Source organism: Canis aureus, chromosome 6, assembly GCF_053574225.1.
Source record: "Canis aureus isolate CA01 chromosome 6, VMU_Caureus_v.1.0, whole genome shotgun sequence".
Classification (NCBI taxonomy): Eukaryota; Metazoa; Chordata; class Mammalia; order Carnivora; family Canidae; genus Canis; species Canis aureus.
The window spans coordinates 73,460,287-73,475,020 of record NC_135616.1 but is presented as its reverse complement, the minus strand read 5'-3'; positions in this window follow the sequence as shown (position 1 = coordinate 73,475,020).

Sequence of the window (14,734 nt, the reverse complement as noted above, 5' to 3'; positions counted from 1 at the left end):
ACGAGACACCTACATTCAGGCAAATAAAATAAACACAAAGAGCATGCAAGGTGGCTTTTGCTAATGCCATCCAGTGGTGTCTTCTTCGGTTGTGTCTAGATTTTCCCCCTTTGGTTTCTGTCCTTGCAGGTTCTGACCATCTACCATAAACTAAGGCAGAGACTTAGGAGAGCTTCTCTACCCCAGGTTGGGTCTATCATGAGTCTTATCCCCATAGATCCTACATCCAGGGCCCTCGGTATTACTTGGAAACAGCCCTCAATGCTGGGGTTCCCCCAACTCCAGTTGCATTGGCTGCTTCTGTACAAACAAATTCCAGTACTCTAATTTTCCATAAGAATCCCAAATTACTTCGCCAGCCATCACACATTCCCCCCTCCTCCCAATTCTTGGCCATCTTCCCCTGTGGTAGACTGAGCTTTTTTTTTTTTTTTTTTTCCTGCCAGCTGAAAGCTGAGAATTTTCTCCAAACCACAGCCACAGTGTTACCCACACATTTGACTTCAGGTTTCCCCACCACCCTTGTGGCAGCAGCTAAAGTAAAGCTGAATTTTACAGGTCCCCTCCCCGACTTGCCCCACATTACTGCCCCCCCAACCACATGCCATACTCTTGCATACAGTGAGATCCTTACCCCTGTAGGGCTTCCTCCACCTCCCCCAGCTCTTATCACTCTCATCTTAACCTTCCCCGCAGCAAATGACTAACCCTAATGCTAAGTATGTCAGGGATTCTGGGAGCCCACTTCAAGTTGTGCTAAAGCTTGACATTTGGTGGTTTGATACACTCTGCAGTTGGCTACAGAAAGACCCAACGCCTTATCCCAGGGACTGCCCAAAGCTGAATACTTCAGCACTTAGTCTGTGACATTGAATCGGTAAAGGTCACCAGCAGAGACAAAATGAATCATCCCTTGTGCCTTTAAGACATACTTTCCAGCTCATTATGATAAGATGTCTGTTAAATTTTTTGTCCCCCTCCATAGAGATTAAGCCTCATGTGTGTTATCTGCACTAATGAACCACTTGCTCTTGTGTCTTTTTTTCTAGATGGTTTGTCACCAGGGCTGTCCTGTCCTGTAAAGCCCCAGTGACAGTGAGCTGTTGACAGAGTATTAGAAAAAGCTCAGATCTTTAAAGCCGGGGATGTGACAGAGAATTTTTTGCAGTTTCCCGATCTCCACAGTCTCTGTGCTCTAACACGATTCCATTAAATCATAAAGATTAGAGCTTGTCAAGCCCTTAGCATCTTTCCTCTGATTTGCAAAAACGAGTGGGGGATTTGTTATTAATTCTTGTTGTTGCAGCTACAGAGCGGGCACCATTAACTATAGCTAAACCATTAACCTGATTGGTATTAATCAGAAGTGTCCCATGAGTCATATTGGTTGGAGAGGCCTAGATGTTTTTCAGTAAAGGGGCTTTGTGGAATCAAATGAGAATTGATTGATGATCCCAGAGTACATGTATCCAGCTAAAGAACCAGCCACACTCTGGGTATCTGACTTCAATGAAGGCACTGTCCTCTCTGCATGCAAAAAAGGTAAGTTGGTTTAACTGACCCATCACAAAGACAGACTGTGCTTTGAGTTACTCCTCTACAGTGGGGTAAGAAGGACAGAGGGAGAGAGGGAGAGAGAGCCAGAGAGAAATTAACAGGCCCACAGGAACTAAATAAGTGATAACTTTGGCATTTTGGGCACTTTAAAGGGGTATTTTGGAGAACTTTGGCCCAGAGATGCAGGTGGTAACTCTGTAAGTACTCACTCTTGCAGAGTCACCTTCAATGACTCCCATAGACTGCGTGACCGACATGTTTGAGCTAAGTGTCTAGTCTCCAGCCAAGGCACAGAAAGGAAGTCAAGGAATCCACTGGAGGATTAAGTCTATGACTTTAGTGTCATTGACTCCATGCTCTAATTACTTGAGCTAAGCAGACACAGATACTCTGAACAGCTGAATGAACTCTATAAAAGTCAAAACAAAATAGAATACCTCACGGTTTCCAAATTGTATTATTTCTTAGGCAATCTTCTTGAACATTTTTGCTGAATGGTTATCTTGAAAAACTTCTGTTATATCTATGCCATCAAAAGAACTTACATACTTGGGGGGTGCCTGGGTGGCTCAGTTGGTTAGGCCTCTGCCTTCACCTCAGGTCATGATCTCAGGGTTCTGGGTTGGAGTCCCACATTGGACTCCCTGCTCAGTAGGGAATCTCCTTTCCCTTCCCCTCTCCCCTTCCCCCCACCAGCACTCGTGCTCCCTCCCTCTCAAATAAATAAATGAAATCTTAAAAAAAAAAAAAAAAGAACTTCGGGATGCCTGGGTGGCTCAGCCATTGAGTGTCTGTCTTTGGCTCAGGGCATGATCCCAGGGTCCAGGATCGAGTTCTGAATCGGGCTCCCTGAAAGGAGCCTGCTTCTCCCTCTGCCTATGTCTCTGCCTCTCTTTCTCTATCTCTCATGAATAAATAAATCTTAAAAAAAAAAAAAAGAACTTTGATATGTGGGCAACTACCCAGATTATTAAGTAGCATTTACATTAAATACCATGAGGGATAGTTTCATTTGGGAAGAAAAATGGAATTATATTAGGAAAGAGTTTCCTAGTAACTTAATCTTAATTCATTTGTTGTTCTCCACACTGCCCAAATCCATAAAAATCCAGAGTGGACCAAGGCAAAATGCAGTTATAAGGCATCCTCTGGCTATGGCTTCCTATAGTCAACTCTCCATCTATGAACAGTGTAAGACAAACTTTAGTTTTTTTTCTGGTTGGACACACCCTGTTTTAAAGAAAGGACTTGAAGAAACTTATGGAAATATATCACATAATATATGGAAATATATACACCAATAGTACAGTGTGAAAATGTAATGCATGTGGAATTTCAGTAGAGTAACAAACAAGCATTGGAAAATAAAATCAAATCAGGAATGAAATTAGTATGCATAATAGAAACCAGGGGGTCCTGCAGAGTTGCCAAAGGTATTTTAAAAATGTGGTTGTTCGATTGAATTAAGAATCACAATTTTCATAAAAGACAAATATTCATTCCTCAGAAACTGCACAGTGGTTCCTGATACAAAGACCTCAAATAAAAGGTATGCCAAGGTTCCTACTAAAGGGAGTGAGCAATTACGAGAGAACAGGTAGCGTCTTTACCCGTGACATCCCTAGGAGGATGCAATAATGACTGCTTTGTGGCTATTGCTTTTAATGTTGACGATACAGGTCATACATATAACACTGATTGTTCGTTCCACTTAGTGACATGTGACATGTACTACTTGGATTGTAGATTGAGTTTTCTTGTGCTTGGGTCTTGACCTTTTATCTAAATTCTGTCTCTCCTTAGAGCAAAGGTTAAGTGATATCTCTTTACATTACCTGAAACATATAGCACAGACCACTGAACACAAAAGGTTTCTCAAAACTGTTAGATTAATCAAGCTATCGACCAATGAACAAAGATATGAGACCTCTATCATTTTGTCTGTTCAATATCTCCTTCTTTTTTTATTCAACACTTTCTAATTCAGTGCCACAGTCTTTTATTCATATGGTTTCAATGGGCGAAGACAGCATGTGTTCAAACACTGAGACCCCAAACCAATCAAATCCAATGATTTGGGGGTGGGTATTAATCTCAGCTGCATATACCAAAATCTTTACCTTTGGGAATTCAGAATCGAGACTAAGCTGGTTAGTTAGTCTGACATAGCTCTTCAACAATGTGTCAGAATATCAGGCACTTTCTATACTACTGAGGAGATTTTATATTCTGAAGATATGGAAACTGGTCATTTATGTAGGAACTAAAAAGAAAAAAAGCTTACAAATGTAGAAAAAAAGGAAGAAATGAGAAGCAGAGAAAGAAAAACTTGGCCATTTATACTCAGTGTTTCTTTCCTCTGAATAAAGTCCCTTGGTTCCATTAGATGTGTGTATCCATATGATAAATACCATGTTTTTGTTTAAACTTATTTAATGGGTTTCTGTTATTCTCACCTAGAAGTAGTTAACTAATACAGCAAATCATAATAATATAATTTGCCAATGATATTCGTTTGCTCATTCAAATAAATATTTATTGAGCGCACTTTATGTGCCAGGTAATATTCTAGGAGTTTGAGGTGCATCACGGAACAAAACAGACAGATTTCTTGATATGTCCCATGTCATACTACCCACTCTACACTTTTCCCAAAGAAATGGGTGATGTTTATCAAGAATATAGTATCCAGGTCTATTAGTATAGTTGTTTTCAAACACTAGAAGGCTAAACAAATGAAAAAGAGACTTGACCTAAAAGGATCAAGAAGGGAGAAGCTACCAAAACTTCTAGAGTTTGATAGAAAGAACATTCAAAGTCTAAAATAGTGCCTTTCAATCTTTGGTATACATAATAAAAACTTGTAGAGTACCGACCCATGTTACAACATGGAAGAATTTTGAAAACATGATGCTAAGCATTAGGAGTCAGTCACAAAAAGTCCAATTTCATATGATTCCACTTACATGAAATGTCCAGAATAGCCAAATCTGTACAGATAGAAAGTAGATTAGTCAGAGTAGGAGGGGGTGAAGGATGAGAAGATACAGCTAATGGGTTTCTTTTGGAGAGATAAAAATGCCCTGAAATTCCACATGGATGGGTAACCCAATATTTATATATATTAAAACCCACTAAAGAGTATATGAATCATATCTCAATAAAGTTATTATTAAAACCTAAAAATGGGATGCACGAGCCACCTGGAGATTGACAATGAACTGTCACGTCCAGCAAACTAGCAGTTACTGGAGTTCCCTAAACCTAATAGGAGAATCCTTGGCACGGATGTTGAAGAAAGAGAATATAATCTAGAATCTCACCTTCTAAAATCCCTTTAATCCTAAAGAAGTAGTTCACTAAAAAGACTGTGATTGTAAGAAAATATTTATGTTACATTATCACAGAAGACTAACATATATCATGTGTTTATCTCATGTATTCTTTGGGTTGTAGGAACTAGCATTTTCCTACCCTTGATGTTCCTTACAGACCATTTATGACCTTCCTGATATGTATGGGATAAAAAATATAAATAATGCTTTTATATGGATCCTGGTGAATTGGACTTCTGATATAAGATGTTAACTTCTGTGTCTCACATGTAGACCGATACCTCGAAAGGGATCATAGGAACATAGCACATTGACAGTCTTGTGGGCTAAGAAGCAAATACTATATGACGGAGAATTGCCAATGTGAAGAGAATGGCACAGCCCCTGGTTAAAATTACAGACTCCAGAGCCAGACTCCCTGCATATTAAACCTGGCTCTGCCACTTACTTGCTGCATGATCTTTTCAATTCAGTTGACCTTTTAGCTCCTCACTTGTCTCCTCTGCAAAATGGAATTAATAATTATAGTTAGCTACAATTTAGTCTTATGATGATGATTCAATGACATAATTTGTAAAGCACCAAAGCAGATGCCTAACACAGAGTACACACCATATGAGGGTTTGTTAGTAAATCCCTGGAGTCCAATTTGGATAATTTTTCCATAATGATGTCTATTTGGGAAACCAATGCTCTCACAAATGGGGTGACCCTTCTACATTGTCCCCCTTTCTTGGATGATTTCTATTTCGTTAATCATGTAGACTAACTCTTAATTAGGCTAGTCTCTATTTAAAACTTAACAGAGTAGTGGAATTCAAAAACTGATCGTGATACATAGCAATATAATCATTGGTGCACTGATTTCCATATAAAATATATTTAGCACTGTATTCTATCTCTTAAAGAGCCATTAAGGAATATGAAGGATTTGTCTTTTCTCTGATGTAACTTCAAAAATTTTTCTCACCATAAAAATATGGCTTAAGATTTATGTGTACTAAACTCTAATTCATTTAATCTTCAAATAGGCACTATAATCTCCATTTTTACAGATGAGAAAGCCTAGTCTCAGGGGATTGAAGTGACTCCTGCGAGGCCACATAGCTAGCAAAAGAGGGTAGAGGCAGGATTTAAATCCAGGGCAGTAGGACTTTTAATATGAATGCTCTTTGCATTCTTCTACATTCCTACTGCACCTACAGTGACCTATCATACAGACATTGCTGCCTTTTAATTTTTTTTTAATTTATATTTTCATTCTGTACAAATTCTGGGTTGTGAGTTCCCTAAAATGTAAAATATTCCATCAATTTGCCTCCTTCAGGCTACAGAAAGAAAAAACAAAATGAAACAAAAGCTTGGTAGAGAGGCTGCAAAGTCCTGCCCTAATATTCACCACTTCCCTGTGACAGGCAGAGAGGAAAGATAAACAGTGATTCCCAGGGTTGTCTTCTGAAGCTTTTGCAAACCAACCTGCTAGATTTCCCTGCCTCAAAGCTCACTTCTCTTGACTGCTTTTGGGAACCAGCTGGATCCTTGTCAAGCCTGAGTGATTGACCCGAGGTCATTCATTTGCCTCTCTTCAAGGATGTGAGGGCCCTCTTGCCTTATCCAGAGACATTAAAGAAGACTGCTTGACGTTGGACATCAAATTGATTTCATGCCAAGATCTCACTCAACCACGGGTGACAACCATTGACGTGTCAAAGCCTTACAAGAAAAATAAACATGTCTGATGCAAAGAGTCCTTTGTTTTTGATGCCAGGTTGAATTATGCACCTTCTCTCAGATCTGACACCGACTGTGCCTGTTTGCTGGGAGGCAGAGTGGAGGCATGTAGGGTCTCAAATTGGAATGTCAGGGAAGGGCAAAGGACAGCTGATTCAAAGGTGGCCGCAAATTTAGAGCTGGAGGAGAACCTTCTTTCTCTCTGTATCCTTCATCCTCTTTTCCCGATTCAATCCTATAGAACCCAACTCATCATTCTCTGGCTCCTGGTTCTGAATGCTTGAAGTCACTTACTTGTCAGTTCTCCCCAGAGCATGCTGCTATTTAGAAAGGGCTTAAAACCACAGCAATATTCCTCTTTTCAGCCGTGTCTGCTCAAGGTGACATATGTCTTAGGACAAGCATTCCTAGCAGGCATCCCAGCTGTTTGGGCTTGGCTAAAAGTGGGGGCTGCCCACAATAGAGGTTTGGTGGCTATTTCTTCTCCTTCCTAGCCTGAGGGATGCATAATCACTTTTCTGATGTTTCCTAGCTTCCTGGCTTCCCTGAAATCTTTTCATCTAGCTGTGTTTACTCTTTTTTTTTTCTTTTCTTTTTGTGTGTGTGTGTGTGTGTGTGTTCTGTCTGAAGAAGACTGAGAATTTGCATAATTAAGAATGACCTGTGCAATCTCTGCTAATGCCTCCACTAAAACCTCTGACTATCCCTGTTAACTAATTACATCTATCATTGTGTCAGACAGGTAAAAGACTCCTTCAGTCTGTTGAGACAACATTATTCACCTGGGATTATCAAAGGTTTCAATTCTGGCCATTAGCTGAAATTGCTTGGGTCATTCATTATGGCAAATTCTGCATCCTTTCCAGACAGAGCAAAGTAAATGCAGAATCAGGAATAGATTAAATAGCCATGTATCAGGAGCCTAATTCAGAAGCTCAACCCCTTCTTTTCCTTAGAGCTAAAGAATGAAAAACAAACAGAAAAACTTTGTTGTCCTCTCCTTAAAGCAGCAAATATGAGAGTTTTCACTTTAAAAAGTTGGAAAAGAACTATCGTTCCCCAAAGTTTCTCGACGTTTTAAGTATATGACTTAACAAAGCAAAAGAAAAAAATCCTTAGGCTTGCAATTAAATCCCAAAATGGGCTGACACCCCAACCCTGGATTCTCAGGTTCTCAGCTTTCCCTCATTAACCATGCATGCATCACAGAGAGGGTCTTGAATCACCATGGGGGCAGGGATGGGTAGGACATGGGTGGTCTCCCAGTTAAAATTACTCCTCCCTAACTGAAAATAGAACAAAGGGAGACAGATTAAAGGTTCAATCTGACATGAACAAGGAGAGGGAGACCACAGAAGTATTCATGGAAGACTTGAAATGGGGGCCCAGTTGTTGAGTTGAGTAGTTGTAGCAAAACCAGACAGTGTAGGAGCACCTGGGTGGCTCAGTCAGGCTAGCCTCTGCCTTTGGCTCAGGTCATGATTTCAAAGTCCCAGGATGGAGCCCCGTATCAGGTTCTGAGGTCAGTGGGAATCTGCCCCTCTCTCTCTCCCTCTCTCCTCATTTGTGTTCTCTCTCTCTCTCTCTTCTTTTCTCTTAAATAAATAAATAAATGTTTTTGAAAAATCAGGCAGTGTATTGATTTCCTTCTGTGTGCACCTTTCATTTACTGAGCACATGGTTTCATCTGTCCTGTCCTCACATGGATTTCAGTATTTTTGTCACCAGTCAATGAATACATTTTTATGTTGACTTGGAGTCCATTAATGTACAAAAACTATTATGAGCTTGGTAAAAGGATGCCAAGTAATACACCAAAATAGAAGAAGTTTGTGCTTGTATTGGAAAGACAAGTGATAGAACAACAAAGATAACTAGCAATTAAAGTCACCTAACAATACTGTTTATTAATTGTTTGAGAGTATGACTTCTTGAAAAAAAAAAACTTTACATTCAATCATAATGTCCAATTTCTATTTTTTAGACACATTTTCATGTAATGCACATGGGTACCACACTCATTAAATGTGTGCTTACCTTGCAGAAAGGATGAGCTGAGAGATCATAAACCAGATCATTAGAGAACCCAAAACATTCATTAGTGGAAACATCTCTATAAGTGACTAAAATCTACTTTTTCTTCAGTTTTTGGAAATCTGAAATGAGGTCTAATTTTTCCTGTTGTTCAAAGAAGTTTCTAGTCAAAAAGAAAAAAGAAGATGGAAATTTGAGGTGAAGATGTTTCTTTACAGTCATTCATTAATAATTATTTGTTATGAATTCCCATTCATAATAGAAATCTGAATCCCAATTATGTCTCAGGTGGTGAACAACATCCTAGGGATCTATCAGTGAACAAAACAGACAACAGTCCCTACTGTTGTGGAGCTTATTTTTTATTGTAGTGAGACATATTAAAGTGTTAAACATAATAAATTAAAATATATATTAAACAAAATATATTAAATATATATAAATATTAGAGGTTTCATTGAGATGATGATATTTGGTCTAAGACTAGAATGAATGTGAGGATGTGGACCACATGATTATCTGAAGAAAGAATATTTCTGGCAGAGAGAAAACTGGGAACAAAAGTCCTGAGGTACAAGTGTGTCTGGCCTATTCAAGAACTGGAAGTAGACCTATATAGTTAAAGAAAGAGGAGGACTCCTGGCTGGCTCAGTTAGCTAGGTGACTGGCTCTTGGTTTCAGCTCAGGTCATGATCTGAGAGTCCAGAGATTGAGCCCTGTGTGGGGTTTCACATTCTCTCCCTCTGCCTCAGCCCCTCACCCCACTTGCATTCTCTCTCTCTCTCTCTCTTTCTCTCTGTCTCTCTCAAATATATATATATATATATATATATATATATATATATATATTTGAGGGGAAGGAAGGGAAAAATTGTAGTAAGATACAAAGTCAAGAGATAACTAGGAGGGTCAGACCATGTAAATCCTTTTAAGCCATTGTAAGAACTTTAGCTTTTACTCTGAGCAAAATGAGAAGATTGATAAGTTTTGAGCAAAAGAGCAGAATGCACTAATTTTCACTGTTAAAGATAGACTCTGGCTCTCTCCTGAGAGTAGCTTGCATGGGGGACACAGAGAGGTAATAAGAGGAGGAAAGAGATGACTGCGGAGGGTGTGCAGTATTGCAGGTGAGGTATGACTCTGGTTTGAATCAAGGCTGTTGAAGAGAAGGAGAAAAATAGCTGGATCACAAATACTTTCTGAAGATGGTGTCAGCAAGGTTTGCTTACAGATTGAATGAAGAATAAGAGAGGGGCATCTGGGTGGCTCAGTTTATTAAGCATCTGACCCTTGATTTCAGCTCAGGTCATGATCTCAGAGTCATGAGGTCAAGCACTGTGTGGAGTCCTATGTCAGGCTCCACAGTCAGTAGGGAAGCTGCTTCTTTCCCTTTTCTTACACTCTGTCCCTCCCCCTGCTCTCACTCTTTCTCTCTCTAAAACAAATAAATAAATACATCTTAAAAAAAAAGAAAAAGATTCCCTCTCCCTTCCACAACCCCCCTAAAAAAAAGAGAAACCAATGATGACTCTCAAAGTTTTGTCTTGAGAAGCATGAAATATGGAGAGGTCATTACCTAAGGTAGGAAAAACCCTGGGTAGAGCTGATTTTGGGGGGTGAATCAGAAGGTTGAGAGAGATCTATCAGTATGCAGATGTTATTTAAAGCTGCCACAATGAATGTGATCACCAAAGGAAGTGAGGGTCCATGGAGAAGAGAAGAATCCGAAGATTGAGGCTTTGGGCATTGCAACTTTAGCACGTGATGGAGAAGAAAAGAAATCTGGAAAGGAGACTAAGAAATCCAGGAAGTGGAGTGTTACAAGAGCCAGTGAAGGTCACACTTGATGCAGAAAGGAAGGAGCAGCTGTGTAAAAGCTGGGCAGGTAAGATAAGGCCCGAGACTTTGCCAGGAGGTTAGAAGCTGTAGGCAACTAGTGCATGACAAGAGCAGTTCCAGGGAGGTGGCGGGGTCAAAATCTCGTATAATATAGAGTTGATGCAGTAGAGAATGGGCATTGTGGAATTAGAGATAGAAATAACAGAAACTTTTTTTTTTAAGATTTATTTATTTGAAAGAGAGAGCCCAGGGAGCCAGGGGCAGGAGAGCAAGAGAGAGAGAATCTCAAGCCAACTCAGTCTCTGCTGAACACAGGGGCTTGACCTGGGGCTAGATCCCAGGACCCCGAGATCATGACCTGAGTCGAAACCAAGAGTAAACCATTTAACCGACTGCACCGCCCAGGCACCCCCAGCAACCTGTTATTATAAAATAAGAGATGGATAAGGAAATCCCACAAAACCAAATGTATGGCTTAATGAGTTGTTCTAAGGTAAACACCCTTTTCACCACAACCCACAGCAGGAAATAGAACTTTGCCCCCCTCCCTCCGGAAGCTTTTCCATGTGTCCCAACCCCATTTCAATCCTAATCCAACACCCATCACCCTGATTTTTGTAGTAATCACTTCCTTATGTTTCTTTATGGCTTTATCAATCTGTGAGCTAACAAAGATATCTATCTGCCCCTGGTTCCTAGCACAGAGTTCCTCAAGCCCTTGTACGTTCCTGATGATAAGAACATCAAGAGTATCTTTGTTCTAATGAGGCAAATATGGCAGTGTTCCTGGATGTCTTCTGGATGGAGGATTGGTTCCCAGAGAGACCAAGCCATGATTAGGAGCTTGGGATTTTCAGTACCCATCCCCTTCTTCTTCAGAGAGGGAAGAGAGGCCCTGGAAATGGAGTTAATAATTGGTTACACCTACGTGAGGAAGCCTCCATAAATGCCCCAATAGATGGATAGTCATGTATACCTTATAACCCTTATGAAAAAAAAAAAATTCTTTCAGCCTAAATTCTCTCTAGGTTTCTCACAGATTGGTCTTCATTGCATACCACCTCTCATCTGTCCTCTGCTTGCACGTTAGAGCTCACTCCTGCTAGGAAGCCCTTGTGTTTATCGTGCTATCTTTGCTACTGCCCATGGAGGCTTTGTACTGTGACACACTAGCTACATTGGAACAACATTTCCCAGAATTCCCTTCCTCATATGGTTGCTGCTTAGTTAGTCATAGAGAATCATGAAGTGTAGGTGGAAACGGGGGAGTAAGTGTTTCTACTCTCTAAAGGTCAGTGCCAGACATCAGACTCTGCGGCAGCTCTTGCATGTTGTGCCTGACCAGCTGGCTCGCCTTCCTGATGTCAGGCAGCTCCTGGATCTGCAGCTTTTCCAGAAAGCAACGAGATCTCCCTCTTCCATTTCTTCAAGTCCTGAGCCAACTGTGTACACATCTCCGTGGTGAAAGGCACAGGTGTCTCCTCTTGGTCAGCCACGGCTTCCAGGCTGGAGGGAGGGAGAGACAGAGAATGACTCCAGGTTGTCCTTGTGGGTGACAGTTTTCCCTGCTTATCACATTCCACTTTCTATCCTGACTCCTAGTCCAACTGATCCACAGTATCTTCAGGCCCAACAGCAGACTCAGGACAGCAGACACCTCTGCCAACTGCTTTGATCACATAAATTCTGATCTCTCCAAGAGCCCCCTTCTTCTGCATCACTCAGCAGTTCTGCTTTTCTGATGAAACTTTGACTGATACACTGGCCGTTGCCTCATCTTTTAATTCTGCTCTCTTCGCAGTGCACCAGCTCTGCTGGCCTCCAATACGATTATCCCAGTCCAAATGCTGAGGGCTCCTTATTGCAGCCAGCAAAATGTGAGAGACAGCTGGTCTTCCCCGTACTCTAAGTCTGTGACAGCAAGAAGCCAGGGCCTTTGTCCCTACGGATGTTTCTTTCCTCGGGTGAATCAAACTTGCAATCCCTAATATCAGAACAATGTGGTTGCCATGCTGGAGCCCGAGATGAAATGCTTTTTATAAGAGCTAATCAGATTGTACATTAATGAGAGAAATATGAAGCTAATCAACACCACAGAAGGTCTCTAGGCTCAGGCCTATTAAACTTCATAAAAAATTAATGACTGAAAGAGCAGACTCTTTTGTAAGGGGTCTCTTGTGGTTGGATAAGGGCCTGAAGTCCCATTCACCTCTCATTACATTGAATTAGCCTCACTTTCCAACCCAAAATATAATCCATCAAGTGGCATTTTCCACTGGGTGTTAGACGGCTAGTGTTTGAAAACACTTGTAAAATATTTATTACTTTTTCTCCTTCCCTTTCTTCCTTTCATCCCCCTCCTCCTTCCCCTCCCAGCCAACCCCCTCTCACCTCGCTCACTATGGCTTTTCCCATTTTAATTAAAGAGATTTGTACTCCTAAAGCCTTCTGGGAAATGTCTTCAATGATTGTGGTTTGTAGATGCTTCTGGAGTGCTTGCCAGGAAACCCCTAGCCCTTTGCTCAAGCATGTTCAGCATCTGCTTGCAGAAGCCAAGAAGTGTGAGGAGAGGATTTAGACCAACTAGGTTGAAAAATAATCCTCACACTCCCTTTCTTGAACTCAGGTGTACTTTGGGTGTGTGTGTGAACGGCGGCTATAATTATTGAACACATTCAGCATAGACATTTATCTATGAAGCTGGTGGCCTCAACTCCAATTAAATCCAAATGTCCACCTCCCGCTCTTGCTACCTTTGACCCAAACTATAATTCACCTTAGTCTGGTTGTTGCTAAAGGTTAGAGAATCAACTCCATTATTCACCCGGCAGGACACAACAAGCAGTGCTTGGCTCTGGAAGTGAGCAAGCAGGTAATTATACATAGTGGGATGAGAAAGGGTCTTCTATGTGGGCTCTAACCACAAAACTGAGCATTAAAGTCATTCCTTTAAATACTGAAATCTTGTCCACCTGGAAGGCGCTCCTATAAAAAAGGCACTGTCATTGAGAGGCACCTGACCTTCGGCGGTTATTAGGTAATACCATGTGGCCCTGTTCCTGATACTCTAACCAAGGTCAGAGCCCTAGGGAAAGGGCCAGAGTGAGAACCCTGGGCAAACGTGTTTGCCAGGGACAGTGGAATGAGTAGAAGGGAAATTAAGTGGAAAATGGAAGCAAGTCAAAGAAAATCTTCTTTCCCATTTTGGCTGGAAAGCCAACTGCGTTCCATAGATTCCAAAAGCCCACCTCCATTGATCCACTTCTCTCCTAACTCACTAACCTCCAGGCCATGTCAATGCACCAGGACTGCACAGCATCCCCTATAAAGCTTTTTCATCTCGTTTCTTCTGAAGATCCTAAACTTGAACACAGCCCTGGGGATTTTTGTAATACAAGTTATTAGCAGGTCTCTGCGGCATCTTCCAAAAGATGTGTGAAAAGGGCTGGGGGGGGTGGTCAGGCTACATTGTGTCAGGCTATGGGTTTCCTTGGTTGTGGTGTCGGCTCATACTTCTGTTTCTCTGCTGACATGTTCAGGGGGTCAGAAGCAAGGGTAGTTCAGCACTTGGGCTCATGCTATGATTCAGGAAATACTGGCTTACACGCAAGTCCAGAATATGTCTCCAAGGGAATCTGGATATCAAGTGAATACATCTATATGTGGACTAGACAGGCTGCTATGACTGTCCCCAACACTATACTTAACTGTTTTATTTGTTATGTAAATTGTTTCATAATCAAAACTTATTCATGAAATATAAAAATGCCCAATGGTCAGCCTTCTAGGGACCAGAATCGGCCAGAATATAGTTGTTAACATGTCTGTAACAGCAAGTACACAGAAACGTGTCAACAAGACCATACACTGTACTTACTGGGAGAAAGTTGGGTCACCTTCAGAGGACTGATGTAAAGATCATGGTACAAGCCTCTACAATCGGATTTCCTCCAACAATATTTAATTCCTTTTAAGCTACAGCCTACAACAGATGGCAAGTTGTTAGGTATGGAAAGTGGGAAGCTCCTAGAAGCCAAAATGTTATGAAATGACATCTGAGAAGAGCAAGGGAGGCTCCGCAAGAATCACCAAGCTTTAGAGTTAATTAAGGGAGAAGATAACCCATGCCTGTCCCCTGGTTCAAGAGATAAGGGTTCAATAATAGTGAATTTCTCAAAATCTAAGTCACTTAGCCCCTATCTTGTATCAACTGCAGAGTTAAATCTGTAAACACAGAA